The 14,866-nt window shown below is 35.3% G+C and overlaps 1 long non-coding RNA gene across 1 annotated transcript in view; it reads left to right on the top strand.

Annotated features, from left to right (window-relative positions):
- Positions 1 to 5,810, top strand: part of LOC139032548 (uncharacterized) — an 88,304-nt gene extending 82,494 nt beyond the window's left edge. The window contains exon 3 of the long non-coding RNA XR_011485076.1: positions 5,354 to 5,810. This is a non-coding gene — a long non-coding RNA (uncharacterized lncRNA). The remainder of the gene's footprint in view (positions 1 to 5,353) is intronic.
- The last annotated feature ends 9,056 nt before the right edge of the window (positions 5,811 to 14,866 follow it).

Raw genomic sequence — 14,866 nt, 5'->3', positions numbered from 1 at the left:
CTGGAAAGTGAAAAGGGTTATAATTTAGGCTATACTAAATCTAAGTACTCAGTCTAGAGTCACTATTGAAGAGCTAAAGAACAGTATACTGTCAAGCTAATCTAACGTGCATATTAATAATAAGACATTTGTTTGACAGGAAGAAAAAACAAACATGGGTGACAAAAAGAACACATGTGAGAAGAGCCATGTGTCATATGACTATAAAACCTATACACGTATTAAAAATCTCACTCTACGTATATAAACCCAGTACCCAAGTGAAAAACAAAATCAAGCAGATTAGATTTAAAAAGAATGGTGGTCACAGGAGTATGCATTGAACAAGCACATAAGATCTTGAAGGTATTAATAAAATGAAAATGAAAACCTAGATGAACTTCAGGCAAGAAGTTTACCAGCCACAAGCAGGACTATTTTAAGCCAATCCAGGGAATAATTCAATATGACCCGTACAGTTTCAGTTTGGTTTGCACTTAGATAATAAAAACATTTAAAATAAGAAGCACTAACTCCCAACTGTATAGCACAGGGAACTAAATTAATATCCTGTGATAAGTCACAAAGAAAAGCACATTTAAACAGAATATATATATATATATATACACACACACACACATTTTTAAAGTAGAAAGATCTGAAAAGTCACCATTCTGCCCATCTTAACCTCATGATCAAAGGATACTCACAAACCATGGAACACTCTGACATGAGGCATCTCCTGACGCTAAGCAAAAAGGAAGTACACACACTATCAAATGCACTGAGCTTACTAGAGTGTTTTCCCCAAACATATTCATGAAGTAAAGTCCACATATGGGATACTCAATATAATGAGTTCCCTGGACCATTTTTTTTAAATGTATGAATGTCATCCAAAGCTGAAAGAAGACTCAGCGCCTTGAAAGGTTAACACACTCGGGAGATATGAGCCAACTGCCGTCTGCTGGGAGCATTTCCGGCAGTAGTGGGAGTTAGTCTTTTCATCTTAAAGGGGGATTAAGCTGCAAATCATAGCACGACCACAAGGCACAGACTCTGATTGGATCACGAATCATATAATTTTATTAAAAAAATCATTGGAACACTGCAAAATTTCAATATGGGCTGTATATAATTATGAAGATATTATTGATTTAATATTACCTTAGATATAATAATAGTAATTACATATGTTCTTAATTATAGGAGATTGAGAATATAGTCATTTGAAATGGCAAATGTGAAAAAATTCTAGAAAAACAATAAACTGACACTTCAGGTTGTGTCAAGGATATTGATTCTGACTGGCTGGGAGTAAATCTGATTCTGAACTTTCTGCTCTAGTAGGTATGGAGCTCTCCTGACATTTTCTGTTTCAATGTTCTTCATGCACCAAGTGTGACTGATTTGATTTTGTAACTGAAAGCGCAACAACACACTAGTGATCAATATGTAATATAGGTAATATGTGAATGTAAACATCAGCTCATGATACGGGTTTTGCTTTGGAAGCATATCGCCCAGGTAAATAGTCATCAAGATCAAATAACTGAGGGCAGAGAAAAACAAACAAACAAACAAAATCCAACAAAAGTTCCTTGGTAACCTTATAGCCAATCACAGATTTAAAGGTGGGGTTAGGGTGAGCGTTGCATTTCCTGAATTCCATAGTATAAAAGATCCACCTTCCAGGACTGCTGGGCTTGCTCAACAAAACAGGAGAAATTTCCAACAAAAACCGTACATGTGTTGCCTAGTTGGTCTCTTAGTATTGCCTAAGACAGAAATAATTGTGCATGGGTGCTCAGTCGTGTCTGACTCTTTGCGACCCTATGGACTGTGGTTCACCAGGCTTCTCTGTCTACAGGATTCTCCAGGCAAGAATACTGGAGTGTGTTGCTATTTCTCCCTCCAGGGGATCTTCCCAATCCAGGGACTACACCTGTGTCTCCTGTGGCTCCTAAATTGCAGACAGATTCTTTACCACTGAGCCATCAGTGAAGCCCATAATATAACAGTAATTGATCTAGTTAATTAACTCTTGAACAGTATCATAAATAAATATTTCAGCAAATAATTTTTCTTTCTACATAACTAACTTTCTCTCTTTTCCATATAGGAAGAGAGTGTAAATGATTTAAATACTAGAATCTCCCTCGAGAAAAGTAATGGTGTAAATGCATAACAATATTATGATGTCTTGGGAAATGATAAACTGCATTAAAAAAAATCTGTACCTTGTTATTCTTGGGAAAATTGCTGTACTGAATGACTGTTCTTTGGGAAAAAAAAATTCAGAAATGAATCAAAGACACATTTGATGGTAGTAACAGAATGTGAATGATACAAATATTTTATTTCTCCATGACTTCCATATATTTATCAAAAAAAATTTAATGGGGGACTACTGAACCAAAGGCAATTTTTGAAGGTTCTAACCATGTATAAAAATACGAAACATTTCTTGCACCCTCACTTGAAGCACATAGTTCTCAATGTTCTTAAAAGAGGCCTCTTAGGTAGAGCCCTGTCACTACTGAATTTAAGGTTTGAATATTGGGTACTGACACAGCAGAGCTCAGCTTGAAAGCAAGTCTGATTTCATTTTCATCATAGCGTTTTAACCTGTTCCAGATTGACAATGCATACAAAATGGTGCAAGTAAATAATCTCAGATAAATGCTTTTTTTTTTCCTTTTTCTCACTTGCCTGCAACAGTCTTTCCTAAACTAGTTTTATGTATGATCACAACGTACGAAAACAAAGATGCCTTATGATATTACAACCATCTTAACAGATGCACTCATGAGCTTTTCTTCTATTGAGTCATTATATATACATGTGATTAAACTTCAGATTATCTCCTGCTAAACTGTCTCATGTCAATTTAATTCTTAGACTAGCCAGGCAACATCAGAGAAGGCAATGGCAACCCACTCCAGTATTCTTGCCTGGAAAATTCCATGGACAGAGGAGCCTGGTGGGCTGCAGTCCATGGGGTCACACAGAGTCAGACACGACTGAAGCGACTTAGCAGCAGCAGTCAGACAACATAGAAGAGGAGAGGAAAACGTCTTCCTCCCTGACAATATGGAGATGCTCAAATAAGAAAATAATGATAAAAATAATAATAATGTTGTTTGCTAAATATTTATTGGAAAATCAATAGTTCTGTGGTTGTGATATATCTGAACAGTTTTGGGGGCAATTATCAGCCCTAGAATAAGGGCACAGCACATAAGACTTTGAAATTAAATCCAACTATATGACTGAGGTTTTACAAATTATCATTTGTTTGCAAATATAGGAAATACACAAGAAAATGTAGTATTTTTTTTATAAATAATATAGGGAAATAGTCATGTGAAATTTTCCATTTGCAGTTTCACAACTCAATAGATAAATATGCATTCTAATTGCTTTTTTAAAAAAATTAATGTAAATTTGCCATTATTTATAAATAATAAATGGCATTTTCCTTCCATATCTTTAAAACTAAAGCAGACATAATTACCTCAGAGCAGCTATGGCATTGAAAATATATATATGTATTTGGTGCTATATTCAGATAATTAAACAATCTGAAAACTCTAACCAGGTATTATTTACTGTCAGCTTTCTGATAAGGAGCTTTGCTTCTCACAAGTGTTATGTTTACTAATAGAACTTCTTCTTATTTTAAATTAAGTGCAAACCCTGGACTTGCGCTGACAGTTTGCTGTTTTGAAGTTGATGGTCACATTTATTTTAACAGGAAAAGGAAGCTAAGAATTGAAAAACAGTAAATAGGCAAAGAGCTACAAAATCATGTAATCTACTTTATGGTATTCATTAAAGTAAGAAACACTAATCATTAGATATTGTTCAGGAAAATATTCACATCCACACCAAGACTTGCATTCAAACATTCATGGCAACACGATTCGAAATAGCTCAAATGTGAAAGCAACCCAAATGTTCATCAGCAGGTGGATGGATAAATAGTAATGGATAAATAAACTGGGGTACATTCATGCAACAGAATATTGTTCAGAAATGAAAAAGAACACAACACTTATCCACGCAACAAGATGCAGGAACCACAAAGACATTATACTAAGGAAAAGAAGACAGACAGAAAAGACCATGTAGCATGTGACTGATATATATGAAATGCCCTGACAGTGCCAAACTACTGAGACAAAAACATACGTGATTCTTCATCCCAGACTAAGGTAAGAACTTCACGTGGCCATGAGGGGCTTACTGCAGTGACAAAAGCACTTTAAAATTAGCTTACGCTAACAGTTGCACAATGCATTAAATTATAAAAATCACTGAATGGTGTACACGCATATATAAAATGGGTAAATTTTATGGTAGGTAAATTATAGTTAGAGCTTTTTTAATGGCAATATTTCTATGATTATCTACAAAACCTACTGTAGGGATTATGCTTGTGTGAGTAGGTGTTTTTAATCAAAATATGATCTTTTCCAAAGTATGCTCAAAAAAGTTTTGAGGGTTTATAAATAGAAACTTGGATTTCTAATAATATTCATAATTTATCAATAGTGATTTCTTTCACAATCTAGAAATTTCTAGAATAAATCTAAGAATACAACTTTTCACTTCAATAGCAACATTTTTGAAACTAGCATTAAATATAATAAGCATTAAATAAAGACAAGGCCTAACACCATATGTGAAAACTTTTCTTAAACTAAATGTATAAGAACCTCTAAGCTACTGAATTTCAACAAGTGAAAAGAATGCTAAAGAAGTCAAGGCAAATGACCAAAGTGGAAAACAAACACGCTTACAATAGAGCAATATTTCTGAATTTTTTTAAAAATCAGATTATATTGAGTGATTTCTGATCCCAAATATGATGCAATATTTAAAACTGACAGACAAGCTATTAGTTAGGCAAATATGTTACTTTTTAATAGCTTTTCATTAGTTTCTCCTAATACTAACATCTCACACAACCACAGTACAGTTATCTACACTAAGAAATTAACACTCATTGCTTATTTCACATGAGTGATTATAATTTCTGGCTCTCCCATTCATAATAGACATTGTATCTGATGGGAAGAATAAAGTCCAGGTTTTCATACAAAAATAGAAGACAATGTAGTGTTCATGTTGGATCAGAGAACAGCAGCTTTATGTGTACTTTGATATGTAGGAGAATAATTTAACGTGTAGCTCTGACTTGTCAGTGAGTTTAGCTCCTGTATGTACCGACTACAAACAAATAGCACCAACGAAGATTCAAGGTCTATACCAAGCACTGACTCAGCTTGGTTTCTAAATTATCTTTCCTGTAAAGGAGCCTGCTGAAAAGAACATTTTCCCTAATTTCAATACTTTGTTCTATTTTTAGGGTTGCCATCTGAGTTATTGCTGCCACATCCAACTGTACTGTTGGACTTACTGAAACATTATTGGCTGTGTGATGGACTCCTCTGGACACTGGGTTTGCAATTTACTAATTGTAATGGAAACAACGGTTTATTAAGCCCTTGCCTACGAGGCTGGTGGCTGGGGTATTATCATCTGGTTCAATCTCTAAAGAATCTTGTGAAAAAGGTATTTTCTTCATGTTCTCACAGCTGAGGAAACCAAGTCTCAGACAGCAGTGTAATTACCCATGTGATGACCACATCCGAGGCATGTGATGAATAGACTCAGTACTGAATGCTGATGAATACAATCATTTAACTGCATCACGGAATCTGTGTGATCATGGAAACCTAAAAGATGTATATCAATTTTCCAGGTCACTATTATCCTTTCCTGAAATTATGAATTGCATTTTTCATCAGGATCTACTCTTTGGTGTGTTTCTCAACTGTACATAAGAAAGCATTCTACCATAACACTGAAAAAAAAAATGCAATCAACATAGATGTCTTTCTTTTTGCATAATCCCTTTATCCCCACTAATCGCTGAAAACCACCACAATGTTCCTCTCCTCTCTCTTCCTTTTCCTTGCCTGTGGTTTGTTATTCTCTTATCTGGACTGATTGTCTTTTATCAGCATCTTCCTTTTCTTCGGGCATTACTGCTTCCATGATCTCCCTAAATCTGAGGCCAAGCCCTATGTCCTCTTTCAGCTTTACTTGTCTTTCCTTTCAAAGCCACCAACGCCATGGTTTAACCTGCACATTTTCTGTATGTTTCTACATCACTGGTTCTTACCAACTTTCGTTTTCCTGGGGTTCACTTCACATCTTGTCATGTCTCTAAATGTCACAGACATTCTTTATTGCGACAAGATTGAACAGTATTTCTCAGGGAAAATCCAGTAATGTTAACATAGAATGAACATGGGTAATCAAGATAAAGATCATTCGATAAATAATAAGCAAACACAGGTGATCATGTATATACTCTAGGAAAATGAAAGTAGGAGGAAATACACTTCAAATAGAATACAAAGTATAAGCTTTTATATATTTCAATATTTATTAAGCATAGGAAGAAGAAATTTTTTAAGGTGGGAAAATACAGGTTCATAGCAAAACCTTTGTCCCATATGGAGAACAAAATGAGAAATAATTCACTATTATTATACACTGAGTAGTACTGCCTAAGTAGCACATGTGCAAATATGAAACTGCCATGTAAATTATGCTTTATAGACAATTTTTCTGTATAAAAACTTGAATGCCAACTTGAGCAAGTCTTCAAAATCAGTGCTGAGGACAGGATTTCCTCATGTCAGCACTTGCTGCTGTTGTTCAGTCACTCAGGCAAGTCTGACTCTATGCGAACCCATGGACTGCAGCGCGCCAGGCTTCCCTGTCCTTCACTAACTCCTGGAGCTTGCTCAAGCTCATGTCCATTGAATCGGTGATGCCATCCAACCATCTCATCCTCTCTTGTCCCCTTCTCTTCCTGCCTTCGATCTTTCCCAGCATCAGGGTCTTTTCCAGTGAGTTCGCATCAGGTGGCCAAAGTATTGGAGCTTCAGCTTCAACATCAGTCCTTCCAATGAATATTCAGGATTGATTTCATTTAGGATGGACTGGTTGGATCTCCTTGCAGTCCAAGGGACTCTCAAGAGTCTTCTCCAACACCACAGTTCAAAAGTATCAATTCTTCAGTGCTCAGCCTTCTTTATGGTCCAACTCTCACATCCATACATGACTACTGGAAAAACCATAGCTTTGACTGTATAGACCTTTGTTTGCAAAGTAACATCTCTGCTTTTAATATGCTGTCTAGGTTGGTCATAGCTTTCCTTCCAAGGAGCAAGTGTCTTTTAATTTCACCACCATCTTCAGTAATTTTGGAGCCCAAGAAAATACAATCTGTCACTGTTTCCCTTCTTTCCCCATTTATTTGCCATGAAGTGATGGAGCCGGATGCCATGATCTTCATTTTTTGAATGTTGAGTTTTATGCCAGCTTTCTCACTCTCCTCTTTTACCTTCATCAAGGGGCACTTTAGTTCCTCTTTGCTTTCAGCCATAAGAGTGGTGTCATCTGCATATCTGAGGTTATTGATATTTCTCCTGGCAATCTTGATTCTAGCTTGTGCTTTATTCATCCCGGCATTTCACATGATGTCCTCTGCAAATAAGTTAAATAAGCAGGGTGACAATATCCATCCTTGATGCACTCCTTTCCCAATTTGGAACAAGTCTGTTGTTCCATGTTCAGTTCTAACTGTTGCTTCTTGACTTGCATACATGTCAACACTATCATATCCCATTATTATTATTATTACTTTATAGAGGAAAGTGAAACTGAGATATAAAAATTGACTCTTTAAAGTGAATACTGTATGTGTTAAATAACTTAAGTGACTTCATGGAAATAATTCTAAATATTAAAAACCACAGATTATGTCATATGATACCAATGACTGAAGAACGAAAGAAAAATAGATTGAATTTCATCAAAATTTTAAAATCTTCAATGCTTCTAAGGACTTGTTAAGAAAGTGAATACAACCTGCAGAATGAAAGAAAATATTTGCAATTCATGACATATATCTAAAAGGGAATGGTATCTGGAATATATAAAGAACACTCACAACTCAATAATAAAAAGACAACCAAATTTTAAAACAGGCAAAGGATTTGACTGACATTTCTACAAAAAGGTAAGTAAACTGCCCAGAGGCACATATAGCAACATGGCCCAAATCAAAAAGTTAGTTAATAATAAATATTGCCAAAGATGCAAAGACTTTAGCATTCTCATGCTCTGCTGATGGGAAGGTAAAATGGTGCAGTTCCTTAGGAAGAAAATCTGGCAGTTCCTCAAATAGCTAAACATTGCATGCACATATGACTCAGAAATTCCAATCCTATCCATACCCAAAATATCTAAAATCAAGATAAATAAAAACATGAATTTACACAAAAACTTGTCATATATGTTGATACCATTATTCAAAACAACCAAAAGGTGAAAACAACCCAAATGCCTATCAGCTGACTAAAGAACAAAAGCAAACTGTGGTTCATCCATATAATGAAATAGTACTGGACCATAGAAAGGAATTAAACATGGATACATAAATTTCAAGGTTGAATCTTGAAAACACTATGCTATGTAAAATAAGCCAGCAACAAAAATCACATATTATGTAATTTCATTTTCATGAAATGTCCAGAATAGCCAAATCTATGGAGACAAAAAATGGATATGCAGTTGCTTATAGCTGGGATGATGAGAAGTATGAGGTCAATGATATCTAGAGTGTGGGGTTTCTTGCTGAAGTGATAAAATGTTCTAAAATTTAATTCAGTGATGATTGTACCTACAAGTGACTGTACTAAAAAACAAAACCTCAAATTGTACATTTTAAATGAGTAAATTGTATAACATGTGAATTCTATCTCAATAAAGCTGTTTTAAAAACCTCAATTCAGCAAGTTTTAAATGTCCCATAACAAATTTCAGTATATGCTATAATGTAAACTGATTCTCTCACTAATAACATTGTTATAGTTTTATTAACTTGCTTAAAATTATTTCACTTTATCTATCTAATGAAAGTAACAACAATAACTAACACCTTTGATCACTTAGATGGCAGTCACTATCCTAAGAATTGTGAACATAATAACTAGTTTAATCTGAACAATCACCTCATAAAAAAGGCTCTGTCAATTAGCTCTATTTAAGACATCAGCCTACTAATACACAGAGAGGTAAAGAAACACAAATTTCACATATTTCAACTGGCACAGTCTTGATTATAAAGAAGATGCAATTTGCCTTTTTTCTGCACTTATATCTAGAAGTTTGGCTTCACTGAGGTTTTTCAACATTGCATGTCAGTTTTTTAGTCACTAAGTCATGTTTGACTCTTTGAAACTCCAAGGACTATAGCCTGCCAGGCTCCTCTGTCCAGGGGATTTCCCAGGCAAGAATACTGGAGTGGGGTGCCATTTCTTTCTCCGGGGGATCCTCCTTATCCAGAGTTCAAACCTATATCTCCTGCACTGGAGGCACATTCTTCACCACTGAGTCACCTGGGAAGCCCTATTTAATGCCTATGGTATATTAAATCATAGGCAAGTAAGTCTATATTTGCCAAAATTTACATATTATCTAGATAAACTAGGGCTTTCCTGGTGACTTAGATGGTAAAGAATCTGCCTACAGTGAGGCAGACCCAGGTTCCATCCCTAGGTTGGGAAGATCCCCTGGAGCAGGGAATGGCAACCCACTCCAGTATTCCTGCCTGGAGAATCCCATGGATGGAGGAGCCTGGTGGGCTGCAGTCCATGGGGTCACAAAGAGTTGGACATGACTGAGTGACTAATGCTTTCTTTCTGGATAAACTGGCTTTAAGGAAGTTATATTAGATAAATATTTAGTATTGACACATCTGCATATATCAATAAAATAGCACAGGGCTTTCAAAACAATAGGTATTTTAAAAGGCATCAATATTAAGGAATAAAAAGCAAACAAGATAAGGAAACATTTCACAATCTGAGGAAAAAAAGAATTATAATTCAGAGTTTTACATCAGGATAAATGATCAATCAAATGACAGAAAGAATACACACTCAGTTCTGCAACATTCACTCTCATATATTCACTTTAGGGAAATTACTGGAGGCAGTACCTTGCCAAAATGTATGAGAAAGTCAGGAAAGAATAAGATATGGGATGTAGACCCTGAAAGATCCCTGGCAGGCAGCAAAAGGAATCTATAGGATGTGAGTGAAAGGAAATGAAAGGATGGCAAAAATTCAGCAGACTTGGAGAACAGCTGATCCAATCCAAGAGTGAAATGGAATTGTCCAAGAATCCAGACATCGGGTTTCTCTGTGAAATTCAAACTGAGAGAAAACCTAATCATTTGAAATAAATGAAGGAGGGATACTTTTCAAAAAGATTTGTTAGGAAAGATAAAAATAGTGATATGTACATGGAAATCACATGATTGTACATATACACACACACAAAATGAGAGAATTATATACCACATAAACAACAAAATTAATAAGATGAAATGAATCATAGTACATTACATAACTCACCTATGAATAATATTTACAGTCTAATAGCAAAAATATTGTATTATTATAAGCAAAAATTAATGGAAAATATTAAAAGTGTGAGATGAAAGAAAATGTATGTGGGTATTTTTATTGGCATGTGTTGATGGGGGAAGGGTAAAAGAGAGCTAAATCCATATTTCCCACTGCAGGAAGTCAAATGATAATGTACTAAGCTGAAAAATCAGTAAATCACACTGAAATACTGTTTGAGATATATGGATGTGTGTGGGTGTGTGTGTATACACACATGTATGTGTGTGTGTGTGTGTGTGTGTGTGTGTGTGTATGGTGATACAGATATGGGTGTGTGTGAATTAGTTATTATAGCTAAAAGGGAAGATATTTGAAATTGGGGGTGAGGAGGAGTAAAATAAATAGTTTTATTTTTTTCATTGCATTTTTTAAGTATTTTCCTCTTCCCTTTAAGTATATTTATATGTTCAATAAAAGTAAATTTTTACAAAATAAAAACTGAAGTTAGATGAATTCTCAAAGAAATATTTATTCTCCCTCAAAATTGCATAGTTTTCACATTTCTGTTTAGAGACTTTTAGTTTATTTCATTGTTTTGAGTTTAAGAAATAAAATCTCCTGAGGATCCATCTCCTCACTCACTTTGGAGATGGTTATTATCAAGAGGATGTGTGCCCTTCCTAGCCATAATTTTGTATTTTCATATATGTTCTACCAATGTATAAAAATAGATTGTCATATAGTTTTTAAGTTTTTACATGAATGTTAAACAGTTACAACAATGAATCAAAGATTTTCTCAAGGAACTATCAGATTACATTATGGATTTTGAAAGCCTATTTAAAATATTTAGCACCAAATTTCAACTATGATTTCATTTTATTACACTATATAATAATTCCATGCATTTTACTCACAGTGAAAGCCATAATCTCTCACATTGTGCTTACTAATTCTTATTTTATGCAATGGAAATATCTTGCTGACTTCATTTCTGAGCTCAGAGGAGATTAGCGCCTAGGAGGGCTATGATAACAGCAAGAAATAACAAGCCAAGTGTAAGAAATGAGACAGGTAAATTACCCAACAAAGACATGAGAAATATGCTGTCTGGAATCATTAAATGCACAGGCAAACAGCACTCAGTCAGTAGGGACTGAGTTTCTGCCAAAAGTTATTTGATGTCCACAATGACAATGGAATCACCTGTGATAAAACGAATGTAACTCCACACATTCAGGGGATAGGAAACTCTGTAACCATGTTTAAAATGAAGGACTGACATTTTTTAAGTTCATGCCCCAATGTAAAACATCAAGGTAATATTTCCACGAATGTTAGAAAAACAAAATGTCTCTGCAATTAGCAGGAATTTTAGGATAGAAAGTGCCAATTGAAAACTTTAGTGGATATGAATAAAATCCAAGACATGAAGTGGAACATTTAGAAAGACCTTGTGAAAGGTGGAAATATGCATCTCTGAACATTTTTCAAGTATTATAAAGCAAGCCATGCCTGTGAAGTAACTGGATCCATAAGATCATATCCATGTGGGAGAAAAAGCAATTAGCTTTGTGAAAAGATACTTGTTATAAGCATTATTGCAAACAAAACACAATTCACAGGTGGAAACAGAGAATTTTTACTCCAAATTAGCCTTTACACTTCTTATTTCTGTTTTATCAGTGTTAACTTCTATCTCTTATTTCCATCAGAAAGGACATCAAGAGATTTGAGATTCCTTTCGTGGCCGTGGTCTCTGACCCCTTTCGGGCCTTGGAACTGTCGGAGAGCCTGAAGATGCGAAACACTGGCCCAGGCACAAGGCTATCACTGAACTTAACAAAGTCCTGTTGCCGTGGCTGCTGTTTGCTCACACAGTTCGAGGCTTCCCTGGGGGCTCAGATGGTAAAGTACCCACCTACCAATGCAGGAGTCGAAGTTCCATTCCCTGGGTCGGGAAGATCCTTGGAGAAGGAAATGGCAACCCACTGCCGTACGCTTGCCCAGAGAATCCCATGGACAGCAGACCCAGACAGGCTACTGCCCATGGGATTGCAAAGAGTCGTGGACTGTAGCCTGCCAGGCACCTCTGTCCACGGGCTTCTCCAGGCAAGAATACTGCAGTATTAAACAAAATAAAATTTTTCATATAAATTCAGGCAGAGCTAGAACTCGCCAAATGCCCTCTGAATTCCCTAGGGTATTTTCTTTAAATGTCTAATGGTTAAAGAAAAGTATATTCTTGATTTAAAACTGTATGGTTTATTAGAAAAAGTTTTATGTTACTTAATGTTCATTTTTCACCTGAACAGTGAGAAAGGAGGCTGATACTGAGCCATGGGACTGGCTACAGAATCCTTTAGTCCTAAACCCTTCTGGTTTCCATCTTCACAGATGCTGACGTCTTTTACTGCCTCTTGAATATCGCTTTAAATTGCTAGTATGCTTTCCTCACTGAATTGATGAGATGAATCATTTGAATAAATAATATAGATCCATCTTAAAAGAAAAAAAAGGTCAGTCTATGTAACTGTCAAACTCTTCCATGATGTGGAAGATTCTTACCAAAAAAAAAAAAGAATTAACTTGAAAGTTTCTAATTACTTTCTGCAATTGAGTCTCTTCTGTTCGTCAGGAAATGACTAAGATGGGGAGAGAGACAGACAGAACAGGAAGATGAAAGCAAAGATAAGGAAGAAAAAAGCATGCAGCATGCTACCCCCAGTCTTCTAGGGTATAACACCACCTTACCCAGAAGGCGGCACATGCTGCAGTGAGGAAACACGTAATGAACAATATGGACCCTTTTAGAATTACTGACAGCGACACACAGGTGGGAAAACACATGGTTACAGAGATTTACTTCCAAACAACAAAATGGCGGTGTGTCTGCATAGGGAAATTGGGTAAGATTGTTTCTATTTTTGCTTGTCTATATTCCCTACATTTTTTTATTCTAGTTGCTCCTTTCATTTAATACAAGATGGTAATAAGGTATTATTAACTTATTAACAATATTTCAAAAAGCCAGATAGTTCAATAATCATAACCAAATAATTTGTTTTTCTAATGCCCTTTCATGTAAAAAAAAAAAAAAAGCTTTAACTATGGGAAATAAAATACTTTTATCAATATTTTTTTTAAAGAAAAAGAAAATGTTCCTGTTTAGGCACCCTGAACTGTATGTACTTCAAAACTCATGAACTGATGTGGAAAACAAAAGTGTTTCAAAACAATTCCTAAGAAAAGCACACAGTATACAAAAACATTAAGGCATATCACCTAACTACATCATTCTATGGAATATCATATCTCTTTTTAAAGTTGTATACATTGATGAGCATAGCTCTGAGTAAAATACAATTTCTGTAATACATAATTAAATGTGAATGATATCCTCCTAGGATGAAAATTGAAACTTTCCATTGGCTTTGAATTATGCAAGTCATAAGTATCTTAAATTGCTTTTAAAGAAGAATATATTGATGCCAAAGACAGAATTCCTTGCTTTGAAATGTGTAATATTTCAGAAAGTTTTAAGGTAATAAAAAGAAACTGTAATAATGGAAATCAATATTCAATATTACATGCTAGTGTAACCTACATATCTCATAAACACCATGCATCTGAAAATGTATATTTATGATATTTATGACAATTTTTCCTTTTTCAAGTGAACAGGAAAAAAGGCATTAGATATAAAAGGCACAGAGTTAGAACATAAAAAGTGAAACTAGGATTTTACTTTTAAATAATATTCAGAAAATGGCTTGTAGATCATGGTTCTAGCTTCAGAACTAAAGGCATCCATCATTCTCCACATCCATGTCTCTCAGTGATGTTTTGCTGCTAACCTAGTATCAAATTCTATCAGAACGTTAACATAAATCTAAAGTATCAATGCTAACAAAAACAACGTGAGAAACTTTCTTCTCCTTCTGCTATAATACAGTGCTTCCTGTGCTGATTAGTGATTGTGTCCAAATCTGTGCAGCCCATCAGGCTCTTCTGTCCATGGAATTCTCCAGGCCATAGAACTGGAGTGGGTTGCCATGTCCTCCTCCAGGGGATCTTCCCCACCCAGGGATCGAACCCGGGTCTCCTACATTGCAGGCAGATTCTTTACCAGTGAGCCACCAGGGAAGCCCTATAATATCGTGCTTATACAGATCTTATTTAGTTACAGTTTTATGGATTAAATTAGACCAGGTACTCTGGTTTGTTCGGAGATTAAAGAAATTACTTTTAACAACTGCATAATTGTGTAATTGTTCTTACTTGTCAGCAACAAATTGATGGAGTTTTGTTATTCTGATAGAGAAACTTAAAGTTTAGCACTGTATGTCTTTAATATGGTGTTTTCCAGTGGCCACTGTACAATATAA

This window comes from Odocoileus virginianus, chromosome 32 (assembly GCF_023699985.2).
Source record: "Odocoileus virginianus isolate 20LAN1187 ecotype Illinois chromosome 32, Ovbor_1.2, whole genome shotgun sequence".
Classification (NCBI taxonomy): Eukaryota; Metazoa; Chordata; class Mammalia; order Artiodactyla; family Cervidae; genus Odocoileus; species Odocoileus virginianus.
Note: the sequence above shows the minus strand (reverse complement) of the source record. Positions and strands in the feature narration are given on the sequence as shown.